The sequence below is a fragment of the Phyllostomus discolor genome, chromosome 8 (assembly GCF_004126475.2).
Source record: "Phyllostomus discolor isolate MPI-MPIP mPhyDis1 chromosome 8, mPhyDis1.pri.v3, whole genome shotgun sequence".
In the NCBI taxonomy this organism is placed as follows: domain Eukaryota; kingdom Metazoa; phylum Chordata; class Mammalia; order Chiroptera; family Phyllostomidae; genus Phyllostomus; species Phyllostomus discolor.
The window spans coordinates 84,635,986-84,658,167 of record NC_040910.2 but is presented as its reverse complement, the minus strand read 5'-3'; the positions used below and the strand labels follow the sequence as shown (position 1 = coordinate 84,658,167).

The following is a 22,182-nucleotide window of genomic DNA, read 5'->3' as shown; positions in this document are numbered from 1 at the left end:
TTCAAAGATTGTTCATCCACTCTGTCCCTGGGGATTATGGCTGCCTTCCCAAAGACCAGACATGATTGACTCTGAAATAGAGATTCCAAGTAGTTGGCCATCCCCTGAACCTTCTTTCTGACTCTACTTCTCGCTGCTCCAGCACCCTTGCCCAAGCCCCATGTGGTGACTCTAGTTTCTAGTGTATGATATGCTTATCTATACACAGAGGGAGGCAAATGGAATAGCTTCACAGGACATGTGGCCAGGAGTGCTCACTCAAGGAAGAAGAAGGTCTTGGTGGTCTTCAATCTGTCCCCATTGGCAAATGCCTGAGAGATCCTCAGATAAATCCTCTAACTCATCTAGAGATAAGCCAGGGGACAGAGGGCAGAAGAAACCTGTAATGCCTTTCCCCTGCCCAGCCAGCTCAGGCAACCAAGACTGGCTCTGACAACACCTGGGAACTCGCAGAGATAAGGAAGCACTAACTATGGTACAAAAGCAGCTCCCCACCCCACTCGGTGTGAGCATGGAGAGCAGGACGCTTTCCTCTGGGAGCCAGTGTGCTGTTCCTTAACCCACTCCCCATCTATGCACTGCCCACCCCCCACCTCCTGTGAAGCCATCACTGCATGGGAAAATGACAAGGACTACCAGTCAAAAACAAAAAACAAACAAACAAAAAACCAACAACCTCTGTTGCGTTGTTTTATTTTGTTTATATAGTTCTTGATCTTTTACTGAGCCAAAGTTGTCTATATTTGAGAACTCCCATCCTCTTGAAAACCAATTCCCAAACCAAACCCCAGATTCTTACCACCCACCTGCATGCAGATGGCTGAGGAGTCTGTCCAAATTCAGCGCTTCGAGGGCCCTTTGTCAGCACTCTGAGGTTGTTGACCAACAACTGTTTCCCAAGCTCAGTGCTTGCTAATCTAACCTCATTAAGCCAACGCAAGAAGACTGTGTGATTGATTTATCCCATATAATAAGCCCAGGCTATTACTCACTGGGCTGACCTGGCACAGAATCTGGTCCCTTCTGTAAGAGGTGGCAGGCCAGCCTCATAAGCAACCGCCCTGCAATTTGGGGAGAGATAAATTGCTAATCTGTCCAACCATAAATGAATTTTCATTACAGTCTGGAGCGACACTAAACTTCAAGGTCCTATAATTATAATCCATTGATTTTTTATTGTCACCTGCTAAAAGTAAAAGCATAAAACATTATCACTTTAACACCAAGGTCCAGCTGGGCATGAGCCCTGCCCTTGTAAAGTACAGGTGGCAGCAGCGAGACACACAACCCTGACCCTCCCCCAAACCCGGAAGCATGCCTGCAGAGAGGAGCGCTCCCCAGGGATGAATCAGTTACAGAACCATCCAAACGGGCCACCTTTTCCAGGCCCAGGAGTCTGCACTTTCTCTCTCCTGGCATTTCTCTCTTTCTGCCTTATATCTATCATAGTTATTTGCAAGAAATTATGTGCAGACTCGGGAGGCAAAATCCTTGCATTTGAATTCTGGTTCCCTTATTCCTGGTTGTGTCACTTGAGCAACTGTGCCTCAGTTTTCTCCTCTGTAAAATGGAAGTGAGTGAGAATATTACCTGCCTTACAGTGTTCGATGAGGACTAAGTGAATTAATTTATGTAAAAGCCTTAGAAGGACACTTAGTGCCCTTCACATATTATTATTATAGTGTGATGCAAGTAAGGTGGCTGCCATTCCTTGCCTTCTAGACTCTAAGTCCGTTGGTAGTAGAAAACTTGTTTGAGACTTCTTTTGATGTATTTACATAGATAGACTGAACTGTTAAGAGCAAATCCTGGAGTTTACCTATCATTTCATCCCATGGTCCCAGCAGTGTGCCTAGTGCAGAGTAGGTACTTAATTACAATGTTTAGAATTCCTTGCACATTACAAGTATCAGAAATTCTTACTCAATGAACAAATGAATGCTCAGAAATGATTTTTATTTGCTTTTCCTAAAAGCGGTCATGTGTTCTGTATCATCAAGGGAGCTGATGAACAGACGGAGGCTTAGGGAGGGGAAGCGTCCTCCCCTGAGCGTGAGTGGAGGTAATGACAGGACATGGGATTGAGTGGGGAAGAAACGTCCTGTTCACTTAAAAGGATACTATATTCTTCCCAGGTTATGAATCTTTTGGTGCACAGATTTGACTCTGGGAACCACATTTAAGAGGGGCCCCAACTAACCGCTGTGTTTTCTGAGAGGTGATGAGAACGTTGAAGGTTCCCGAAAGCATGTGGTATGTGGTCAACGAACTGAGTGCCAGAGAAGAGCGGATTTCTAGGGAAGCAGGAAAGCTGTGTTCAGGGCACTCAGGGATTTCGAACAAAGTTCTCTGTTACCCTCCAGGTGCAGAGGCTGCTAAGTTCTGTGATCCTGCCTCCAAGTGTTTTTCGAATTCAGGGCTGCCTCGGCCCCCAGATTCCTGGTTCTCCTGGTTCAGTCAAGAGTTATTCTGCTAATGCTGAGACAGTTTTCACTTTAATGGCTGGCCTCCTCAACAGAATGAAACTCAAAACCCTCAGCATGACATTCAAGGTCTGCATTGACCTCACTCCAGCCCATTTTTCCAGAATCATCCATTCCACAGTACATCTACTCTATTTCAGATGTGCTATGGAATGGATGATTCTAGTTTGAGGATGGATGATTTTGGATTGATTTTTTTTTGCTGCCCAGTGTTCCCTCCTGCCACTTGGTCAGCCTAATGAAATCCAGCTCTACGCCTCCAGCCTTGGTTCCAAGATCACAGCACCTGCAAAACCTTTGCCCACCTTCCATAACAGAACCGAGTACTCTCCCACCTCCATCCCCAGGAACCCTGTGCATCAGCCTCTGACACCATTTCCATTGCCCTCCTCTGAACCCCTGAAAGGCAAATCTGGGGATTTACTCAACTTCATATCGCACAGGCCTAGCAGCATGATGGCATATAGTAGGTATTAAACAAATGTGGGGTGAATAGAAACTAGAGGTAATTTCCCACTTAATTAGAGAAAGGTGTTTTAATTATGAGTATAAACTCCAAATTGGCCAGTACTAGAGAGGTCCATGGGATTCCCACGCAGGGACGTTGCACAAGCATTTCCACATTCAGTAGAAGGTTGAACCAGAGGACCTTTAAGGACTTTTATCAGTCTAGATTTGAGATTCAAAGACACAATGGCATTTACAAGTTCAGCTCCAGACCTTCAGCTACTTCACTGGAGAAAAAGACACATGGAAGTCTTGGTTCTGAGACTTGCAATCCCACAGTGGCATTTCTCCACGCAATGGATGGTTTTAACCTGTGCAGAATGAAATAAATAAGAAAGTTTTTAACCCCAGAGCAAAACAGAACGATAATCTAGCAGTGATTATGACCTGGAATGTTAAGACTTTTCTCCAAAAAGATCCAAAGCAATAAACTTGCTTCCTATGTATTTAAAAAAAAAAGGCTTTCTAGCCTACATTCTCATAACTGAACTAGTAAAGAACAGGAAGGGGCAAAGCGTGGCCTTCCAGATGTGTCAGGATTATGATAAGTCATGTTTAAACTTTTACCCAAAGTGAAATAAAGTGTCAACAGAAACTGTTGCCCAAACTCTCTGATCAGGTCAGGCAAACAACCAATCGAAAAAAATCAATCAAATGTGAAAGGTGGCCTAAAGGGGTGGGAATGCTTAACTCTGTGATTCCCATAGGAGCCAGGTGTATTTAACATGCTTCCTGACAGCTGCTGCTTCTCCCAGTAGCCATGAAATAGCCAGAAGTACATCACAGGGGGGTGTTTTAGGGAGCTGGCTTGGCTGTGAGAAGGCTAAGAGTTCAGTGGCCTTGACCAGTGAAGGAAGGATACTGGGAAGGGTGGGCTCAAAACAGATGGGTCGGATCAGCCCCTGTGCCAGTACTTTGGGGTGAGAGAACCCCAAAACTCCAAAGAGCAAGAGAAAATTTGACCTTGATCTGGGATACTATATGTACTTAAGGAGGTTGGCTCTTATAGGCGGGAGGGAGGAGCAAAAATGTGCGTTGATGTGATAGAATGACAGCAGTGTTCTTCCACATGGTCCATGTAGTCAGAAAGAGACTGCATCTCCCCAGGGGCAAGGGGTCAGCAGGAACCAGACAGAGGCTTAAGGCCCCTGCCAAGTAGGCTAGTGTTTGGGACAGGTTTCCATTGCAAGGATGAAGTCAAGTGAAAGTCAGGAGTCTAGCAAGCAAAATAAACATGGTGGAATAAAATGGATTTGGTGTAAAGGAAGGTGTTTGGGTCTCACCACTCACAACGAACCTAATTCTGGACCCCCAGAGCAGATAAAGCTCCTAAAGTGCCTCCTGTCTTCTCAATGTTGGTTCAGGAAGCTGTTGGGCTGACCTCCTGGTGGTTTCAGATAGATAAATCTAGAAGGGGGCAAGGATTTGACATGGCAACCTCCTCACAGGCCTTCCCACTTGGTGATAAATGACTCCAAAGCACACCTCCTCCCCACCACACTATAGTTTAACATAAACTAAGACTGGAGCCATGAATAATATAGCTTCTCAAACCAACTAAGAGCTAGATTCAAATAACAGTACATAATACAAAAGAAAAATCGGTACAAACTGTCTAAAAAGTAGCCTAGTGACCCACATGGAGATCTTCAAAAATGTGTATTATGCTTTAAATAAGTAGCTACAGTTCTAAAATCTTACTCGTAAGAGTAAAGAAAAAAAACATTAGAGGAGAATAGTAGGTAGAAGGGGAGGGAGAGAGTTGGAAAGGATACTTGGAATGTTTATTACTATCATATTGGGAACTTTACATGGATCATCTCTTTTCATCCCCACAAAGTCTTCAGGATTGGGCCAACAGTGCTCGCTGTAGCATTGTTTATAACAGCAAAAAAATGAAAACAGCCTTCTTGTGTAACTGCTGAGAGTAACAGCTTGCTGTGCCCACAGAATGCTTTGCCACCAGACCCAATTTGTAAAGAATTCTGTACTGATAGAAGACAATGCTCAGAGTATAATGTTAGAGTATACAATGGAAATTGTATATGCAAAAGATTTACCAAAATACTTTTTACTTGTTTATATGTATGTTTGTGTGTTATGTAGTTACCTATTAATGTAACTACATGAATATCACAAAGTGAACTGTGTTTATAAATGGGTGGTAGGATCATGAATGAAATTTATTTCCTACTTTACAATTCTAAAATACTTACAATGAGCATAATTACTTTAGTTATCAGTCAAAGTGCTTCATGGAAATAACTTATTTACCATATGGCTTTAATATTAATATCTGAACACACATTATGACTCTGTTCAAATGCCTTCACCAAAGAAATTATAGTGGCCATATTTTTCAAGCCATGACAAATTAGTCAGTTGGAAAGTATCTAAAATAGCTAGGCCCTGGCCGGGTAGCTCAGTTGGTGGGAGCGCTGTTCCAATATGTCAAAGTTGCAGATTCGATCCCCAGTCAGGGGACATACAAGAATCAAACAATGAATGCATAAACAAGTGGAACAGCAAATTGATGTTTCTTTCCATCTCTCTCCCTCTCTTTCTCCCTCTAAAGTCAATAAATTTTAAAAAATAAAATATCTAGGCTACTGCTCTGCTGCTATCAGCCTTGAAATATTCTTTATACATTCTCATAACAAACATCACAAGAAGTGTAACCCCAACATCAGCAAATATATATTCGATGTGTTTCTGGTCTGAAAATAATATGACCTGCTAACATTCTTTATTAATATTCAGACTACTTTGGGACAAGCTTAGAAAATGTTAAAACTATATATGTGTAATTCCCATATTTTTTTAAAATCTAAATGGTAAGTTGTAGTTCACAGCAGGTTTTATCAATTAATGACAGACCTAGCATCATAACCCTAAGATAAAGAGTGTCATAAACATTTTAATAAGAGCAGATGGTGGGGGAAATTGATAGAGCCAAGCCTTTGAAGGGCAGTTTTCTTTCTCCAAAACAGAGTCATAAAAGGTGTGGAGAGGCCACAGGAGATGAAAACGGACTGGACAGGACCCAGTGATTCACGACTGAGACCTGCCGCCCCGCCCTCCATTCCTAGCCTTTCACTTAGGGAATTGGGGGAAGAGGGAGGCCGAGGGCTCTTAAGTTTCATTTGACTTTCCTTTCTCTAACCAAGAAGATGCTACCTTCTTTTCCTCTGCTAAACCGGGAACTGCAGGCTGAGACTTGACATCTAAAAGGCTGGAAAAGTGTTAATAAGACATCCATAAAGGCAAATCATCCTGACTGCCAGGAAACTTAACTGACTTTTAGGCTAGCAACCATAAATCATGGGTATTCCAAGGTAGTCCAGGTGGGATCATTTTTCATGATATTCAAGAGTTTAATGTTAGGAAGACATGGTGATGTTATGTAGAAGTCTCCATCCTGGTAAATATTCAGGTATACCCAAGGAAGATTACGTAGTATCTTGCTCAGAATATCACCATCGCTAAAGTAACTATTAAGAGTAGATTGTTGCCTACACACAACAATTTGAAGAGGGATGAAAGATGCCCAAAGCTAAAAATGTTTTCTTCCTTCAGGTAGTATTACCACTGGGATTGTGTTCTCCTATAGATGTGAGGATTGAAAGTAGCCAGAACATTGCTCAGAGAAGGTGGGGACATGTCCAGAGGAAAAGAAAGCACCACAAAGGTTGTGAATGATGAGGGGAAGTGTAGGCTCTGCACAACAGTGCTGAAAATTGGGTAATTCTCAGTCTCACGTCTGACAGCCCCTGGGTTTTGTGCATCAAAGCAGAGTGGTGGATAGAGTGGTCACTAAGGTCCTTGCAATTCCAGGGATTCTTCATCCTGTTGTCCTATCCTTAGGGAGTCTCTCAGTGGCCTCCTTCCCATTGCCTACCCTAATGAATGGAGAGAGGGTAGCACCAGAAGAGTGAAGCACACATTTTTGAAGCCAGTTTTGATAAAAGAGGTATTTCCTTTTGCTCCACAGCAAAGAAAATTATAAATGTTGAGTCTGAGTCTTCACCAGATAGCAGAAAAGCATTAGCCCAACCATCACCACCATCCTACTACTCTGGAGCCTGGAGGCACTAAATCAGCATTTCTCAATCATAGCTCTGTTGGCATGTGGGGCCAAAGAATCCTTTATTGTGAGGGACTTTCCTGTGCATTGTGAGATGTTTAGTAGCATCCCTGTCCTCTATTCACTAGACACCAGTTGTATCCATCCCATCAGTTTGACAATCAAAAATGTCTGGGGACATTGCAAAGGTCCACTGGGGGCAATATGACCCCAAGATGAGAACCGCTGCACTAATGGACAGAAATCTTCATCCTCAAGGAGGGTGGAAAGTACATAAGTATTACCCCATCCTATCCAATCCTATATGCCAGAGTCCCTAGTTGAACTTACAGCATGATGTTAAATGCAGGGGTAACAGTAAAAAGACATTTCCCATGACTGGAAGAGGCCTCTCCAAGAAGGCTATTGGCTGTGTGTACAAGCACCATTGGGTTCTCTGCACCTCTGATTCTAACTAGGAGATCTGAGTAGATTTGTAATCAAGGCATCTATATCTTTGTCTAAGTGCCTGATGATGTGGGTGCTTATCTTCTTCCTAGGGGACATCTCAGCTCACCAATGGCAGAATAAACCGAAATGCCTCCATGGTCTCCCATTATGTGCCACCATTCCATTGTAATCCCTGGCTGTGTTTGCGAAGATGTGAAGGACTCTTTATCCCATCTTGGTCCCACCATGCAGGTGGCTCATCTGGTGTTTGAACCCACCTTTTTCTGTTCTGTACACTTGATGAGACACCTAATAGTTAGATATCATAAAAATCAAAAGTAGAAGAGACATAAAGACCACCCTGCACCCAACCCCTTATTTTTACAGTGGGTCAGGAGGGTCCTAGAGATCTTTAACAGCAGAGCAAGAATAGAAGCCAAGGCAGAAGAGAATGGGCAATTCACAGATCAAAATGAACAGATCAAATTCTCAGCATAAGGAAAAAAAAGTGTCAAAACACAAGCCTCAAACCAATAACAGCCAGTCCCACTTGGGAAGTTCTAACTCTCTCAGGTATAACAATAATAATATTTTTAAAATATTTTTAACCTGAATAAAAGAAACATATTTCACAGGTCATTTTTGAACCTCCAAATATTTAGAATGGCAAGCATCTGGTCACAATGAAAGTACTACCCAGACGGGTGGAACAAGGGGAAGCAGCCAATGTTGCTGGGACAATGCTGGGACAAGCATTGGTTGTCCCAACTTCCCCATCCTTTTCCCCTCCCCACACATCCCCTGCTGTCATTTATCAAGACCAGACTGATCCTGTGGAATTCCACTCATTCTTCATCTGGGCTTTGACCTCCTCCAACCAAACAAGCAAGGTACATTCTGGGAGAGTGCTAATACCAGGCCTGGGGGGTGAAGAGGAGGAACCAATCGATGCTCCCGGACTTTCCCACACTTGGGGGAATCAATTTCATTGTTGTTTGGACACTGGGTGTCAAGGCTGGTCAGATGGAAGCCAAACGTTCTTGTGGGGAGGGGAGGCTGATAGGAAGCTGTTGCCATGGCTTGGATCATAGGAGAGCTTCCTAGAAGTGGCCAACCCTAAAGGCCAGCTCATTCAGAGTAGCACAAGCTGCATGTCATACTCTGCATAGCCCAAGGCTGACAATCCCCCTCTTTCTAAAATGTGAAAAAAAGACCCCAAACAAAGGTTTCCCTCTGTACACCTTGGAAAGCAACATAAAGTAGGCACTGCTTATTAAAAAAAAAAAAAAAGCAAATGATAAGGGTACTAGACCCTGCCTTCTCATTCACGTGGCCACCTTCTCTAAGTTATCCAACAGCTAATCATCCCAATGGTGTACCGTCCAAATCTTCTGCATTCTCTCCTCCTTTGGGTGCTGTCTGGGATAGGGATGATTGTTGCTTTCATCAGAGGTGAGCAGAAGGTGAATCCCAATCTGGGCAGGCTGCTGTCTGGTAGCATGTTTGAGCAGAGAAGGAGATGGAAGCAGCCCTTTCCCACTGTTCCACACGCACCGGGCTGCTCTACACCTCTGCACCTCTGTTCAGGTTGTTTCCTCCTTCCCACCCTACCACCCACTGAGTGCCCGTCCTCATATCAGCACCCAGGCCATGTCTCCTCTCTGAAACTGTCCCCAGTGTGCCCTAGTTATGTTTTCTCTCCCTCAACTCCGTTCCCACTCTGCCAGAGAAACATGACTATATTGCCCTATGGTGTGCACTAATTAACTTTACTGCATTCATCTGTATATCCCCAGCACCTATCATGGTGGGTAGCATAAACTAGATACAACATAATAATTGGATAAGCACAGGAATCTATAGATTTATATTATCAGGATTTCTCTGTACTCCATATAATTCCAGAAACCCAAGTCATACTTATCTAGACCAATGCAACAATTGCTCTATCTGAAAGAGACATCAGTGTGATCCTTCAGAGGTTCTGTCAATTTTATCTCTGCCTAACCCCTGACAGCAGCTCAGCCCAGTCAGCCCAGTCCTGACTGCTGTGGAGTTTCTAGCATCTGTGTGGCTGGACAGGGGCATCGACATCACCACCCACAGCTCTGATTGTCACAATATCCTTCCCACACCAACCCCACTCTCTCCGCCCCAAGCACCAGGAGTGTGAAAACAAGAAAGAGGACCTAGGAACTAAAGAATCCCAGTGACTCACTTGTCAGCTCTAGGTCATACCGACATGACCTACAGACTTCAGATTATATCAGCTTCTTCCTGATGCCAGATGTCCCTATAGGTGACTGGTCCATCCTCTTGTAATCTGGAAGTGTCCCATCTACCTGTATGAGGTAGGAAGCTATTGTCTCCTGCCTCTGAAACCTCCTATACCCTGCCTTTGATGCTAACGGATCCTCTGCAAATGATATTCCATATTTGCTAGGTGCTTCTGAATAGGTTCTGGCATGAGAGGGGCCGAGAGAGAGACTGAATGCTGGAGAGGAGAGAATGCATTCCCCTCTTTCTTTGTACTTGCTGTGTTCACCAAAGCTGCCTCCCAGCAGCCCTTCATCCATCCCCACAGCAGCAGTTGGGAGCAGCCTCCAATTCCTGGAGCCAGCCTCAGGCAGCAGCATAGCTCCCTCAGAAATCTTAATCCAGCTCCATGGAGCCCTCCCACCAAGCTCTCTGGATGCCATCCCAGCCATACAAAACATCCTCCTCAGAGGTCTGGGCCTCAGCTCCTCAGGTCCCCTCCTCTGATCTCTTAGGTTCCATGGCCTTAATCCATTCCCATGTTCCCTCAGCCTTAGTGTGGTGGCTTCTTCCATGAGTGACCAGCTCTGTTTCCTCACTGTGCCCACTTTGCTCTTTCAGTCCTCCAACACCAATGTAACCAGTCCCCCCTATTAAACTCCCTCTGTTGAACTTCCTGATGTGGTTTCTGTTTTCCTGTACCCCTAACAAATACAGCAAAGATTCTTTCTGCTTATGGCCTAGGAGGAAAGCCGAGGATTAGCCCAACATATTCTTAGGTCAAAATGGCAGCAGCGTCTAATAGAGTAAATAATTTCTCTGTAGGTTTGATACGAGTTGACTGAATAACTTTAAACAAGTCACCTTCCTGAGTCTTTAGTCTTCAGACCATAGATGGGAGCAGATAATCTTAGTCTGTTCCTTGGTCCTAACAGTGCAGAACTGAAGAGAGTTTACATGGCAGAGCTTTGAGACCTGGATTAGAAAAGCACCACCATCTGCACAAAACTATTTTGAAAATCAGCAGGCTGTAAAGATACTTGCCAGTTTTGATCTCTATGAGTTTGGCAAAATAGCTCCCCCCAATTCTGTCAACCACACAGGAAATATTCATACCTAGACAGGAAGAGGTTGAAATCTCCCATTTCCTTTATTGATAAGAACACAATAACCCATTTTCAAAATAAGACTTATTCTGGATATTGCAATGCCAGGTTGCCCACCCTCTCTACAGAGAAAAGAGTGTTGGGAGATTGTCAGTTTTGAAGGAAGGATAGGAAGCAGAGGGGAGGGTAACAGAGGGGTGAAGATAGGAAGAATGTATTTCTTTCACATATGGAGTCATGCCCAGTTGTTATGATCCAATGGAGAATGGCTAGATCTGAAAGAAACTTGAGGGATTACTGGAAAGTGGGGGTTGGGGAAAGAGGCGGTACCATCAACTGCCTAAAATTGGCCCCAAACAGGTTTCCTCATTGTTCTGCCAATTGGTTTTGAAATAAATTGGAGGAAATTTGGCGAGAGATACAACCAGGGTATGGACAGCATATTGGAACCAAAATAAACAACTGTGAAAACTTGGCAGTTTCTCATTGGATATTTCAGAAGTGAGTTATGAGACATCAAGTTGGGAGTAACTTCTTATAAGCTTACACAATGAAAATTAAAATTAGGCCAATGATGACAAGTTCTGCTCTTAACATTTGAGAGTCAGACACTTAAATAGGAAACTCATTTATGAAACACACAAAGAAATGGAGAAAAAAATAGAATCAGGTCAACTTTAAGATTTACATATAGTCAATATGTTGAACTCAAAAATTTAACCCAGGCTACAGTACAGTGCATGTGAGGGGCTGCTGCCTGGACCACCCAGCTGGCCATGGGCAGATTAAGAGACTTCTGGCCAAGATGGAGATGTAGGTAAACATGCTTCACCTCTGTGCACAACTACAGCAAAAACTACAAATAAGCTACCAAATAAGCATCACCCAGATTCATCAGAAAATAGAGCTGTATGGAAGTTCAACAACCAAGGGTTTAAAGAAGCAACATTCATCCAGACAGGTTCCTTTTCTACAATAAGCCGTGCTACTAAGACAGGGAGTCAAAGCAGCTCTACCTAATACACAGAAACAAACACAGGGAGGATGCCAAATTGATGAGACAAAGAAACATGGCCCAAATGAAAGAATAGAACAAAACTCCATGAAGAGAACCAAATGAAATGGATATAAGCAAACTATCAGATGCCCAGTTCAAAACACTGGTTATCAGGATGCTCAGAGAAATCATGGGAAACTTCCAGCCAAGATGGGGGCATAGATAGACACACTGTGCCTCCTCACACAACCAAAAAAAGGACAATAACAAATTTAAAAACAAAAAACAACCAGACCAATAGAAATTGATCTGTATGGAAGTCCAACAACCAAGGAGTTAAAGAAGAAACATTCACCCAGACCAGTAGTAGGGGCAGAGAGAACTCACGGCAAGGCAGCAGCTGGAGACCCGGGGTGGGCAAGGTGATGGTTGGAAGACTGGGAAAGGTGGTGGCTTATAGACTGGACAGTCCCATATTCATGTGCAGATAAACCAGGAGGAACAACTAGGGACTGAGACAGACTGCACAACCCAGGGTTCCAGCATGGGGAAAGAAAGCCTCAAAGCCTCTGACTGAAAACACCTGTGGGGGTTGAGGTGCCAGCAGGAGAAACTCTCAGCCTCACAGGAGAGGTCATTGGACAGACCCACAGGACGTACACAAACCCACCAGAAAGGCCCAATTTGATTGTGGGTAGCTGGGGAAGTGACTGAAAACCAGCAGAGAGTGGAACAACAAGCAACACTATTCCCTCTCAGACCCCTCCCCCACACTCAGCATCAAAACACAGCTACATGGATTGCCCTGCCCTGGTGAACACCTAAGGCTTCACTCCTTACTATGTAGCAGGTGTGCTGAGACAAAAAAAAAAATATATGGCCCAAATGAAAGAACAGACCAAAGCTCCAAAAAAAAAAAAAATACAACTAAGCAACAAAGAGATAGCCAACATATCAGATGCACAGTTCAAAATGCTGGCAATTGGGATGCTCCAGGAACTCACTGGGTACTTCAACAGCATAAAAAAAGACCCAGGCAGCAATGAAGGTCTCATTATGTGAAATACAGAAAAATCTACAGGGAATCAACAGTGATAAGAAGGAAACCAGGACTCAAATCAATGGTTTGGAGCAGAAGGGAGAAAGAAACATCCAACCAAACCAGAACAGAATGGAGAAACAAGAATTCAAAAAAATGAGGAGAGGCTTAGGAACCTCCAGGATATTTTTAAATGTTCCAACAGCTGAATCATAGGGGTGCCAGAAGGAGAAGAGGAAGACCAAGAAATTGAAAACTTATTTGAACAAGTAATGAAGGAGAACTTCCTCAGTCTGGCAAAGGAAATACATTTCCAGGAAGTCCAGGAAGCTCAGAGAGTTCCAAAGAAGTTGGACCCGAGGAGGAACACACCAAGGCACATCATAATTACATTACCCAAGATTAAAATGGAGAGAATCTTAAAAGCAGCAAGAGATAAGGAGGCAGTTATCTACAAAGGAGTGTCCACAAGACTATCAGGTAATTCCTCAAAAGAAATCTTACAGGCAAGAAGGGGCTGGAAAGAAGTATTCCAAGTCATGAAAGGCAAGGACCTACATCCGAGATTACTCTATCCAGAAAAGCTGTCATTTATAGTATAAGGGCAGAAAAAGTTCTTCCCAGATAAGATCAAGTTAAAGGAGTTCATTATCACCCAGCCCTTATTATATGAATATTAAAGGGACTTATCTAAGAAAAAGAGGATCAAAAATATGAACGCTGAAATGACAACAAACTCACAGCTATTAATAACCGAACCTAAAAAAAAAAAAAACAAGAAAAACCACACAACTAGAACGGGAACAGAATCACAGAAATGGAGGTCACATGGAGGGTTATCAGTGGGGGAGTGGGCAGGGGAAAAAGGGGAAAAGGTACAGAGAATAAGTAGCGTAAATGGTAGGCAGAAAATCGGGGGAGATTAAGAATAGTATAGGAAATGGAGAAGACAAAGAACTTAAATGTATGACCTATGGACATGAACTAAAGGGGGGGGGAATGTGGGTGGGAGGGGTGTGCAGGGCAGAGGGAAATAAAGGGGGGGAAATGGGACAACTGTAATAGCATAATCAATAGTGCATTTTTAAAAAAGATCATGGGGTACTGCAACAGTATAAAAAAGACCAAGGCAGAAATGAAGATTGCATTAAGTGAAGTAAAGAAAAATCCAAAGAGAACCAACAAGGGAGGGGATGAAGCTAAGATTCAAACAAACAATTTGGAACACAAGGAAGAAAAAAGCATTCAGTCAGAACAGCAAATAGAAAAAAGAATTTTAAAAAATTAGAATAGAATAAGAAGCCTCTGGGACATCTCCAAACATACCAACATCTGAATCACAGGGTGCCAGAAAGAGAAGTGGAAGGGCGCCATCTTGAAAACTCATTTGAAAAAATAATGAAAGAAAACATCCCTAACTCAGTGAAGGAAATAGACATACAAATCCAGGAAGCACAGAGAATCCCAAACAAGTTGGACCCAAAGAGGAACACACCAAGACACATCATAATTAAAATGCCAAATGTTAAAGATAAAGAGAGAATATTAAAAGCAGCATGAGAAAAGGAGACAGTTACCTACAAAGGAGTTCCCATAAGTCTGTCTACTGATTTCTCAAAAGATACTTTGCAGGCTAGAAGAGACTGGTAAGAATTACTCAAAGTGATGAAAGCAAGAACCTACAACCTAGATTACTCTATCCAGCAAACTTATCATTTAGAATGGAAGGGCAGATAAACTGCTCCTCAGACAAGGTAAAACTAAAGGAGTTCATCACCACCAAGCCATTATTACATGAAATGTTAAAGGGAACTATATAAGAAAAAGAAGATCAAAACTATGAACATTAAAATGGCAACAAATGCACAACTATCAACTGAATCTATAAAACAAACTAAGCTAACAAGCAGAACAGGAGCAAAATCATAGGTATGGCGATCACATGGAATATATGGAGATCATTTGGAGGGTTATCAGCTGGGAGGGGGAAGGAGGAGAATGGGGGAAAAGGTGCAGTGATTAAGAAGTACAACCTGGTAGTTACAAAATAGACAAGAAGATGTTAAGAATGATATAGCAAATGGAGTAACCAAAGATCATATATACATGATCTATAGACATGAACTAAGGGAGGGGATTACTGGAGAGAATGGGGATACCAGGCAGAGGGTGGCAAAGAGGGAAAATAGGGACAACTATAGTAGAAAAATCAATAAAATATATTTTAAAAAATAAAAAAATTAGTCCAGAAATTCCACATAAAGAAACTATCCGGGCCTTCTAATGACTATAGCTACTTTGTTTTCTGGAAAGAGATATCCTTGAGGCCCAGCCATTGCTGTTTTCTTGAGTGAGTATCTATAAATGAACAGAGGTTCTTAATTTTTGTACCAAGAACCCTTTTGAAAATTTGTTAAAGCCTGTAAACTCCTCAGAATTGTATGTTAAATGCATAACTTGAAATACATAGGATCATAAAAAATAAATTATGTTGAAATGCAATTATCCAAATCTTTAGAAAACAAAATTGTCATAACAATTTATATGCTTCTTTATTAACACATCCAATAATAAGATCTGACTGTGGCCTATTAACTACCATAATTTTGAAGTAGTGATGATTACAGATATGATTTTGGGATAGTTATAAGACTGCAGTGTGTTATAAAAATATCTGCTATTATTATTGGTGACAAAGTCTCAGTATGGCCTATAATATTGCATATATTCATAATTAGAAAAAATATATAAATTTCAATTAGAGGTTACAAAAAATAAAGATGTGATTTTTTCCTATCCTACTTCAAAGACTCCCTGAATTCTATCTGCACATCTTGTGGGGGTCCATGGGCATTGGACTAAGGATCCATGGCCAAATCTTACACATCTATTTAACACAATTTCTGAATAATTATTTTTCCCATTTACCCAGAGGATTTACTCTATCTTTCTAAACAAACTGTTTCTTGCTAAGGTAAAACAGGTAATAATGCACCCTCACTAAAAATTCTCACTGGTTCTCTTTTGTCTGCATTATATTCTAAGTCCTCAACCTCATGTTTATGTAAGTCAGAGCCACAACAGGAAGTAGGTGGCCCTTTAAAAAAAAAAAAGACTTTAAGAAGGGTTTATCTACAAAGGGACTATTAACAAAATTATGAGCTTGGGGGGAATCACAAGAGACAGTGCAGTAACCTAGGGCTGACCATTTCTAGACCCAGCGAGTTACCTGATCTTTAAAGGACAAGTTGAGTTGACTATCAATCATTAGAAGGCCAGTGACCATCAGCTGGGGAGCAGCTAACTCAGGATGACATCTCATGAAAGGAACCAATGGAGCAAATGCTCTGACCTCACTCTTCTTCTTCTAATCGCCTTCCAGGGATCTCCACTAGGTGAATCCAACCAGAAGCTGGAAGGCAAGGAATCCATTGATATCCTTCCGTGAATAAGGTGTGCAAAGGTAGAGAGTGGTCTGGGGGGACAAACAGGAGAAATCCAACATAGTATTGCAGACATTTCAAGCTCTGGTCCAAATTCCTCCTTCCTTCCCTCTCCCACCTCTCACTCACAGATACCCTTCACTATGGACATTCCAAAGCTTCCCAGACATGCCAAGTTTTTGGACTTGTCCATACTTTAACATAGTCTAGACTAATATGTCATTAACCTCTCTCTCTAGTTGGGTTCCTGCTTGAGTTCTTACTAAGTCTTCAGGATCAAGATCAAATATCCCCTCTTCTTGTAAACCTTTTCCAAAAAGAACATGAGTCCTAGATGGTGTTATTAGAGGGAACATGAATTACCAATTCATAGGGATTCAGTGTCCATGGAATACATTTTGGGAGGTAGTACTCTACTCCATTGCAGCAGTTACCAAATCCCTTAGACTCTTGATAGAAAATTCCCAGAAAGAAGACACAGATTTATCTGAGGAATGATCCATATAGCAGTGAAAGTGGAAGCAAAAAATAGAATGTTAATCATATATGCTGCATAAACACACAAAGAACAAGATTCTTCCTTTAAATCATACTCCTATCCTCAAAGAATACACACTGAGGAATACATATATTTAAAACAGAAAAATGCAAGCTACATGTAACTTTAATCAGAGCAGGAAGCTTAGGCCAACCAGTTTCTGAGGAATGAGAAATTCCTAGACCAGGTGGGACAGAAATAAGAACAAAAACCTGTTGGTCTTATCAGCTATTCTATAGTGATCATTAGTTTCCTAAGAATTATTTTTGGAAACTGAACCATTTCATGTTGTGCATATGCATTTTCTTTTTCTTCTGATAAGGAAATGTACTTTAAAAAATAATAATATCTTTGAAAATTTTTCAACTGTCTTGGTCTAAAGAAAGATGGTTTTTGTTTTTGTTGGTTTTTTTAAAGGATCCTCTGTCTCCTCTTCTCACTCTCTCAGAAGGAAGGAAGGACCAGTGTGACCACCTCACAGTGTCACCAAGAGGGAGGCAGAATGTAAGGGGTAGAAAGTTGGGGGCCCTTGACTTTGCCATCTCTTCCCTGCTAGTCTTGTAGCTATCAAAAGCTCTTATTTCTTGTCCCTAGTCAACTTAGAGTGCGCTGGTTAGTGATGGATGCTAGCCCTGTGGAGTTCCCAATCGACAGAATGACCAACCTCACAGCCTCATTGATACCATTCTTCACCGAATTCCTTCTCCTTAAGGAATCACTCGATGATAACAGAAGTAGAAATGTTCATCATAATGGTGGATGTTTTCTTCCACTCCTTTGGTGAAGGTTGTAGATATCTTACCTTCATGGATGGACTGTCAGGACAAAGTTTTAAATCACAGGTGATTTTTAGGAAGTGTGTCTCTGCAGCAACCTGGAAGCATGACACTCAGACCAGTTAGGATCTCAGTCAGTGGCTGGTCTGGTGTTGGCAAGGTCCTGAGAGTGACCCATGTGAATGCCTTGCTAAACTACAAAGGTAAATTGATCTCTTCCAAATGCGGTTCCTTACATATGGCTGTTAAGGCCCGGGCTGTCCAGATGGCTGGGCTAATTGAAATAAAAACTGTTTTTCTTGTGATCAACTTAGAGTTTCAAGTCAAGTGGCCCAGCAATGACTTACTTTCTTTTCTACTCAGGCTCATGAAAAGATCTTCAGAGAGCTGAGACTGTGTGTATTTCCTTGTTCGCAGAAGATAAGCGAGAGGTAATGTGCAGTAATGAATGAAAATTCTCTAAGGACCTGGATCATTCAGCTCCTGTGAGCAGGTCCTGACTTGTCTGCACCTTGAGTTTTCTATCTGTAAAGCACACTTAGCAAACATAACTTCTGAGCTTGTGAAGCAATGTGACTAGAAGGAAAACCCCAAGCAAGCTGAGGTTGCTCTCTCCTTGGAGAGTCCCTCTCCCTCCATGCTCCTGACTCCTTGCTTCCTTCCTCCACCTATTTATGCATTGCCAGCTTACCACACTTGAATACAAGGAGCCAGATCTAGGTCTTTCAGGTCCTTCATTAATTTTTTAGGTATGGGAAGACCTGGAAACCCTGACATATTGGCCTCAAGAACGGATTGGGTGTGTGGGTATATGTGGGCACATGAGTGTGGGAATGCTTTCCAAATTGCTTTATTCTTAGGGAATAGCTACTAGAATTACAAAAAGTACAATCAAGTTTTTATCCACTACATTACCTTTTACGCAGGACCAAAAAAGATGTGAAAACTAAACCTCACCCATGTTTATTTTTCTTCTTAATTAGTATTGCAGTGTATCAATGGAATGTTTTTGGCTGCAAGTAACAAAACACCCATTTAAAAATGGTTTAAACAGTAAAGACAGATCAATAAGTCATGAGGTAGGTGGCTCCAGGAAGGGCTAACTCAGCAGCTCAATAATTGGTCTCTCTCAGAGTCTCTTGGTTTTTCCTAATGGTTGCAATTGGCCTGTAATGGCTTCAAGCATTGCTTTCTGCATATCAACATTCAAGGCAAAAAGGAAAGGCCTATTTCTGTGAATCTTTTCATGCAATACTATTTTCCAAGTGCTTCCAACAGATTCTCATCATCTTTCTTATGCCAAGTTTAGGATGCTGGCCTCCTAAGCCAATCACTGGCAAAAAGAAGTTCAAGAGTCTCATGATTGGCTTCGATCAATCAATTTCTCTCCTTAAGCATCCTCCTAGTCCACCTTCCCTGACACATCGCTTTCCCAAACCTCAATCAAAACAGGGTTTAGTCTACCTATATCAGATAGACATAGCAGGGATTAGCCCCTGAGTAGGTAACCGACATTTACCTAGTTACAACATTATTTTCATTGCTGTTTGAATATAAACTATATAAACTTTCTGAAGTGAACAGCAGAATGTAGTTGGAACAGAAATCTACTGTCTATAGGACAGGTATATGGATGATATCTTTTAGTAAATATGAATTTACAGCAAGTTTCCAATTACTTCTAACTTCTTTTTGTTTGTTTTACTCTATCTGGAGTATTATAGAATCTTAACATTCTTACCAAGCTAACATTCATCCCAAGGATCACTCTTTTCTGGTGGCCATGAGACTAAACTGTCAACCAACGGTTTCAATGTGGACTCTCATGTCACAAAAGACCCAGTCACTTGTCATCCCTTCTGTTTTTACCATTGACATCTGGCAGTGGTAAAACAAGCACTGCAGAAATTGAAATGAATATAACTACATTCAGCCTCTAATGTAGCAAAATGCTGTGTGTGAGGAGCGGGGGGGGGGGGGGGGGCATTGAATGTGTATGAGTGTGTGTGGTGTCTGTCCTAAACTACTCAGGCCAATAACACATTTGTAATATGCCTGTCAATGGGGTTCTGGGTTTAGATAAGGCTGTACAATTGAAGTCTATTAAGGACAGCCCTCAGCAGAACCCCTGAGCTCAAGAATAAGCTACATATTTTCACAGGGACTAGGCAATGTGTGCAGTCAGCCACGCGTGGCCTTACTTTGACATCCGAAGTTGCTTTGGATCCAAACCAACTTTACACAAAGGGGGAAAGCAAATATATGTAGTGAAAATAATGTCAAAGCCAGCTGAAATCATTCACGGGAAGTAAATGAATGCCACTTTTAGGCTCCTTTGTCCCTTTTGAGACGTCCCCATATTGGCATCCTCCACCATCCAGCCCACCGTGGTAGTATGTTGACTCCCAGAGAGCAGACACACCTTTCCAGACATGCAATGGGTAAGTATCCCAGTCTCCCGTCCCCCCATCAAAGCTTACCTATCCTGTTTCTTGTTCCAAGGTGACCCTGCTTGAGGAGATGCCAGGGAGTCCTAAAGATGAAATTAAATGGCAGTGTGTGCTCACAGTCAGTGACAGCTTTGAGATGACACTTTTGCAGTGGGGCAGCTGTGTGCAGGTCAGTCCTGAGAGTGATAACTCTCTGGGAAGATTGGCAGCATTTCAGCACGAGGGGTAGGGAGCTCTGTTTGGGGACAGAGGAGACCCTTCCCCAATCAGGCCAGGTGACAGCCACTGACTCAGTGTCAGGTTCCAGCCAACTCTGACCAGGAGGTTTGGTCGCATGGCAATCTTGGGCCCATGTTCTCTCCACTTTTAAAATAGACAAGTGATCCAGCCCTCAGAACCTGAAATGCAAAAGGCTCAGCGTAAATCCCAGACTCTGCAATTCACTCTTTCCCCACAGGCCAAACAAGAACTAATTTTAAACAAACCACTGTGACCAAGCTGGAGGGAAAGGCCCGGAACACTGAGCAACGGAGCCGGCAGAACTGCACGCCCCACCCACATTGTTTACAGCCCCAAGCCTCTCAGGGACGGACTGGGCTGGGGTTTGGGATGCTGTCCACGCCACCCTGAAATTCCCTCTTCAGGTTAAGATTAGGAAATCCTTCCCCACACCGGTCCCCTCTGACCAGAAGCTCCTGCCTTCATCCTTTTTTTTCATTTGTTTGTTTTCATTAAGGACTCAAGTCTGGATTCCTATAATAGATGAACTGGAAAAAGAATCCTGCTAAAAATTGTCTACATGTGTGTTTACGTCATGGGTTTCTACATCAGTCAGGTTTCTCCAGAGAAACAGAAACAGAACATTTTATATATAAATATAAATATATTTTGATACACATATTTATTTTATAATTTATATACATATTAAAATATGTTTAAAATATAAATATATGTGGTGTGTATATATATGTATACATATAGAGAGAGAACTGCTTTCAGGAATCAGCTCATGTGACCGTAGGGACTAGGAAGTCTAAAATCCATAGTGCAGGACAGCACGCTGGAAACTGAACTGTGGGTCAGGCCTGCAATTTAGAAGCAGAATTTCTTCTTTTCTGGGAAACCTTACTTTTTGCTCCCAAGGCCTTCAGCTGACTGAATGAGTCCTACCCACCTTATCAAGCTAATCTCCTTTACTCACAGCCAACAAGTTGTAAAGGTGAACTGCACCTACAGATACTTTCTCAGCAGCATCAAGATGCAGGTTTGTGAACGATTTGACAGGGTAGCAGAGTTGACACAGAAAACGAATCACCACAGCTTCCACCGGCTTTGCTGGCCACAGAGCTGCCGTGAAGATCTCGGATCGTAAGTTGGGGTTGTCCAAGCCTCTGAGCCGTGTCAAGTCACACAGACTTTGGGGGCCTTGGCTACGTGGCTGCAATTTTACCCCCAGCCAGGCGGTGCCACCCCTGAAATGGGGGTTCTGGTGTCCGAATAAAGTAATAACAAAACAAGTCCCAACTTCCGTGCTTACAATGTGTTAGGCAGCATCATTTCACTGTGGCTACTTCACTGAGATGAATCCTCATGCTATTGTTTTCCAGGTGAGCCCAATCCAAGGATCAGAAAGGTTACATCACTTGTCCAAGGGCACCTAGTGCTTTCAGTGGAGGATCAAATGTGAAGCTGACCTTTCTGAATCCTGAGGCTGCCCCATGTCCTAGGGACCAGTATCTCCGAGAACTGCATGGATTAGGTATTTCTTCTTTCTCCCTTCCCCTGCTTTCTTCCCATTTACTTGCTGTAAATGGCTACTTTGGCCATAACCCTGAGCTTGGAAGCTGGCAGTTGTAGGGGGAAGGGGAATAATAGGGAGGGCCGGGCAGAGCTGAGGTGTTGAGAGTTTTCAACTAACAACTAATCAGGGTAAAGCAGGAAGAGAAGTTTTGAGTTGCAAAATATGTTTTTGCCAAAACATAAAAGTTGGCTCTGAACAGAGTGAAAATGTTACCTCTGGCCAAAGATGTCCCAGCAGCGTCCACCTTCACTCCCAGGCGCGCTTACCCAGATA

General features: G+C 42.6%; 1 long non-coding RNA gene across 2 annotated transcripts; it reads right to left on the bottom strand.

The window, feature by feature from the left end:
* Positions 1-3,113: 3,113 nt before the first annotated feature.
* Positions 3,114-21,000, bottom strand: LOC118502150. Of its 2 annotated transcripts, none has more exons than XR_004904838.1 (2): positions 20,139-21,000; positions 3,114-3,301 (listed from the first exon to the last, which is right to left on the bottom strand). It is a non-coding gene; the product is annotated as an uncharacterized LOC118502150 (long non-coding RNA). The 2 variants fall into 2 exon arrangements; XR_004904837.1 differs by lacking the exon at positions 20,139-21,000 and adding an exon at positions 16,131-17,216.
* Between the last annotated feature and the right edge of the window lie 1,182 nt (positions 21,001-22,182).